Here is a 6035-nt window from a genome sequence, read left to right on the forward strand (position 1 = left end):
TGGATTTGACATTTTTTAATTATGTATCCATTTTTCTATTTTGTCAGCAGTTCCTGAGATTCTGATATCCATATCTTATACTGTATTGATGATTTTGGATTTTGTTTGGGTTCCCAATTTTTTTAATTTCCAGTTGTATCTCAGTTTGGGTTTTCTTTAATAATTCACTTTAGCTTTTATGACTTGAATTGTTTTCTTTATTTCATTCTGCTCTTGGTGTTTCCATAATTTAATTAATGGATTTATTCATACCCTCTTTGAAGTCCTTGAACATATTCATAATGACTATTTTAAAGTCCTTGTCTTATGCTGCAGCTATATTGCATTTCTCAGGGCCTGCTTTAATATGGTTTCTGAGTTCTGATGGAAGCATATTGCTTTGTGTGTTGATGATTCTGCTTTTGTGCTGGTATCTAGACATATGAGTTTGGGATGATTGTGATTCTAGGTTTATATATCTGGGCTTGTCTTTGTTGGGTGGGCTTTCTACTCCTTGATTCTGTTGCCATCTCTGGATCTTAGGAATGTAAGATGGCTGTGGGTTGCCTAGTTCTGAGTACTTCTGAGTCCATGCTAGGTGTGGCTACTGAAAGTACTGGATAGAAAATATTTCCAGGTATTGAGGGTTGACACACAAGACTGAGAATGATCTAGAATAGGACTGGAGGGGGGGTGAATTGATCCCCAAGAAGGAGGAAAGTAGAATCTGCCAAGAGGTTTGGTGAACCCAGGGACTGGAGTCAGAAAGAGGACAAACTATTGCAAGCACACAAGGTTGGTAATGTGACTGGGAAAATTGAAATGAGGGAGAGAAAACAGAGTGAAGAATGCTGGTCTTTTCCCAGACCAGCATTGCCAGCATGTTCTCAGGTACAAAATGTCTCCAGGTACTGATGGCTGACACAAAAGGGATGGGGGCAAGTGATTGTTTTTTATTAAAAATGCTTCAAATATGGGTTTCTAGGCCTGGTGGGCCACAGAGGACAAACAATCTCTACTCCAGATGTCTAGACCAGGGGCAGGAAGAATTCACCCAAGATCCTCTTGGAGTTTCTAGGTCTGGTGGCCTGCATTGGACAGACCACCATCATGATGAGTGAGTACAGGGTATTGGAATGAGAGAGAGAGAGAAAGAGAGACAGAGACAGAGACAGAGAGGCAGAAGGGTTCCTGTGTTATGGAGAGAAGTAGATCTGAAGATTTAAGCTCAGTGAGGACCGGGTTGAGGCAGATAGCTTACTTGTCACCCAGGATATGAATAACAAAGGCCACGACTTGTTCTGTGGCCTCAATGCAGCTTTGGGGGTCTGTGTTAGTATCTGTGGCTTCTGTTACCACTGAGGGTCCTGTAGGCCTGGGCCATTACTTGTGTTTATGTGGATATCCAAATATCCAAGGGTTGTACCTTAATAGATGTCATGCCAATCCAGGATTCCTGCATCGTGCCACCTAGGATTATGGTGATCCTTGCCCATACCTCTGCTGCTAGAGCCTGTATCTGGATCCATTGCCTTGCTGTGGCTGCGGTTGATATCCATGCTGTCTGGTGACACTGAGAGTATGTAATGGCCTAAGGTTGGGGCCAACACCTGCGGCCATGATAGTCAAGAGAGCCAAGGTGCCATGAAGGCCATACAGACCTTGGTAGCCTTTGCTGCCACTTGGGGCCATGATGCCATAAGGTCCTGAAACGTGGACATGGGCCATATCTGGGTCCATGATCCTACTGCAGCCAGGGTCTGTATTGATGTTTGTAGCTCCAGTTACCATGGAAGGCCCAGCAGATGCTTGAGGTCTAGGCTAATGGATTATATTCACAGAGTCTATTTGATGGTCAGAGGAATGTATTCAGGCTTAACTCACAGCCAGAATAAAGGAGTTGATAACAGAAACCTGGATGGGAGGGGCACAGTCTCAGGAGAATTCTGCCTTTATCCACACCAGCATCCAAGATGGCAAGGTAGCCATAGCTAAGAGAACAGAGCGCACCATATATGCATCCCAGGTTTTAAGGATCCCTAGTGGCAAAGCCCAAGGGGCAGGAACTTAGTAGCTACCTGCTGCCTCACTAGGGGCAGTGCTTTGGGGCTTGGCACAAACAACCATCCACTACACTGGGCTGGTATGTGCAGACAGCTTGGCCTTTTGGGCCATGCCACCACTGGGGTCATGCTGATTTGCATTGTGAGGTATTGGATCACATTGTGAAACCTGAGACTATATTAACAAAATCAACCTTGGATCAAGGTGTGAAGCCAGTAGCAAGTTCACAGGAATTAGTAGTAGCATGTATAAAGAAGCCAGGAAGACAGACAACAAGACACACAGGAAGGAGTATAGAAGGACTTGGAGTTTTGTGGTCTTCTGGTTTAAGAGGACTGGAGAGATACTTCCCTTGCTGGGTCTCTAGCCAAAAAGGAAGGTCAGCTGGTTGCTTCTTAGCCTCTCTGAGCTAGAAGGTTTTCACCCCAATATCTGACTCCAGAGTCTTTAGTGGTAAATAGAATGATAAGGACTTAATTAAGAACTATACTTGGCAGCAGTGGCATAGCCACTGTAGATTCTGTGGCAGCAGCTAAGCCATTGTAAAAACAAGATCTGCTCAGTCTGCAGTGCCTACTAGGGCCGTGATGGTATCCAGTCCCAGACTGTTGCCAAGGACTATTTCTGGGTCATTGGTCCTCCTACGGCCTGAGTCTGTGATGATGTTGGTGGCCCATGTTGCCACCAAAGACTGTATTGATGCCCTGGATCTCTACCTGTGCCCTTGTTGGTGCCTGAGGGTTGTTCTGCTGCTGGTGTATTACAGACCTGAATGACATGGACTGCCACTGGGAGCCACAGCTGAGGCAGTGGGCCATGTCTTTATCTGTGACCCTGCCGCAGCCAGGGTCTGTGCTGATGTCTGAGGCTTCTGTTTTCGTCAAAGCTGTGAAGATGCTTGGGATCTGGACCCTTACCAGGGTTCGAGGGACATGTTGCCATTGGGTCCATGCCAATCTAAGTGACATGCACTGTCAAGTTGGGCCCTGGCCATAGTGACATTGGGTTCTGTGGTTACAACTGTGAGAGAGCTGGCCCTACCCTTGCACCAGCTGCAGGAAGCACGTCAGAGAGCAAATATAGAACTTTGCCTGGCTAGCACACCAGAGCAGACCCTGTTGGTGGGGGCTCTGGTGAGCCAGGCTTGTGGACATGAGAACAGTAGAACTGCCCCTGCCCCCTTCCCTTATATGCCATGGAATGGCAAGGGCAAGGGAAACATGACATTCCCCCACCCTTGACACCTGGGACAGGCGGGAAAGCTGACCTTGGGGACATGAGAATGGAAGAGCTGGCCCTTATTCTCACCAAGTGCCGCAATCAGGAGAGTAGACCCTGCAACTCACCTATGTCGGGGTTAACTCTAACAGTAGAGCTAGCCCTGGTAGGTGAGTGCAGGTGCGATGGACCTGAAGTTTAATTTTTTATCTTTCTGTTATTTATTTTGTAGCTGGAGTTTTTCTCTCCAGGTCCTGCCAAGCCCCAGCAGTCTGGCAGCCCACTTATAAAATAAGCACACAGACACTCATATTATTTAAACTGTTTGGCCTAATGGCTCAGGCTTCTTGCTAACTGTTCTTATATCTTAAATTAACCCATTTCTATTAATCTATAACTAGCCATGTGGCACATGGCTTACTGGTACCTTACATCTTATTTGTCATGGCAGCGGCTGGCAGTGTCTCTCTCCTCAGCCTTCCAGTTCCCAGAATTCTCTTCTCTGCTTGTCCCACCTATACTTCCTGCCTGGCTACTGCCAATCAGCATTTTATTTATACAGAGCGATATCACAGCACCCACAGCATTTATGTTGTTAAATTTATAAAGTTTTGTTTCCCTTGTAGTCCTCCTAACTGTTCTCAAATAGTGAGCTTAAAGGTTGCCTGGTCTTTTCTATATCTTTTGACTCATACCTTCATTTTTTATCACTCAAATTTTCTTATTGTAAATTTCACAAGAAATATATTACTAGGAAAATGAAAATCTCAAAATTTAGAATGAGCTCTTCAATATCTGTAGAATTTACTGAAAATCACAGTCAAGTTCTACCCACATGAGAATCTAATAAGGAGGCCTTTTGTTGTCTACGTGCTGTGAGTGAGCACAATTTCTTCATATGATCTCTAGTGTACCACAGCCCCCATTAGTTAAGTAAATGATACTTCAGAATAAGTCAATAGTGAATTTTGATTACAATGCTTAGTTCTATTTATATAAATTTATTAATCAAATTTGAATTGCTTTCTGTATAAGAAATGGCATGGCATTTGCCAAGAGATATAGTAAAGTAGATTTCTATATACCCTATTAACATAAAGCTCAACTTATTCAACATTAAAAGTAAAATATGCAAGCTACCACATACTTAATGTAATGTAATTTATTTCAATATATTTCTGGAGGAGTTAATTATTCAGTAGGAATTTCATAATGATAATGAAGTTAGCTTTTTAGAACTATGTCAGAAAGATGAATTGTAATTCTGAATATATTTTTAAGAGTCAAAATCAGTTATCATAAAAAAATTGAAATTAAAATCTTATTACAATTGGAAGGGAGAAAGCATCAACCCCATGTAATGCTAAACTACTTTTACAAGAAAATTTGGATTCACTTTCATAACAGTCAAAGATATTAACATAATTCTAAGTGTGTTATATCTCACTATATAATATACTTAACTAACTTTTGGAAATTTATTATAAAACAAAATTATTTATTTTATTTGTAAATAACTTTATTTGAGAAATTCATCTTGAAATTATTTTCATTTAAAAATAAACCCAGAGATGCCTGTAGCTCAGTAGAATGAGTGCTTGCTGAGCAAAAACAAAACCCTGGATTGAGTCACAGCACTTTATGATCTAGGTGTGATGTGTTACGTAATACTTGCCTGCAGTCTCATTGCTTGGAGTATCATCATTGGCTACCTGCTGAGTTCAACCATGTCTCAGATATAAGGGACTCAAAGAGTAAAATAAAATATATCAGTTTATTTATTTCCAGATCTCATACTTCAGTAATGCCGTAGAATTGATAGTGACAAAATGTGACCATCCAGAATGTTTTGAAACTTTACACAGGATTTTTTTTTATTACTTTTGTACATAGTAATAATTTAACTTACATTTTTAATTCCCATTTTTCAGTTTTAAGAAGAGCATCAAAAGCTCATCTTGAAAATGGTTGCAAATTAAACATTGGAATACCCTAGATTACAATCTGGCCATTTATAAATATTACTATGGACTGTAATATAGAATTATCCTTATTAAAAGTATATTTGGAAATTAAATTACCTTATAAAATGAAAATATATGATCAACAATGAGTTGAATATATACATTTATAGAAACCATTTTTTATAATGTTCACATATTGTAAACAGCATACATTCTTGCTTTCAACTGCAGAATAAACTGTGTTATATCTGTGTAATGGAATATTAATCAGCTAAAATTAAGTTTTGTTACATATAAGACAAAATTACTATGGTCCTCACCAAAATTTTAATACTATTCCATAATAATCATTATATCAATCCTCCCAGAAAAGATTTATGTAGGAGGCAATCTTGGTCTGATAAGTTTCAAAAAGTTAATTATACAATAAGCATCGCCTCCTAGAACTGGTAATTAACTAAACTTCAATGTATGCAGAAAATTCAAGGAAGGATATTAAACAAAACTGAAGCATGTTTATAAGCTTACAGGCAAAGTACAGCATCATACACTATTAATATATATGTTGCTGTACTTGTTTCTACATTTGAAAATGTGGACAGAGGACAGGGCTTATTTTGGAAAATACTTGCTGTACAAGGATAAGAATTTGTTTGTATCAGCAGTACCCAAGTTAGTGTTGGACATGGTTGCATGTACCTGCAACCTAAATTCTAGGTGGGTTGAGTTGAGAAGATTGGTGAAGCTTGCCTGCCACAGAGTCTGGACAATTGATGAGGTCCAGGCTCAGGGAGAGACCCTGTTTTAACA

The sequence above is a fragment of the Onychomys torridus genome, chromosome 6 (genome assembly GCF_903995425.1).
Source record: "Onychomys torridus chromosome 6, mOncTor1.1, whole genome shotgun sequence".
In the NCBI taxonomy this organism is placed as follows: Eukaryota; Metazoa; Chordata; class Mammalia; order Rodentia; family Cricetidae; genus Onychomys; species Onychomys torridus.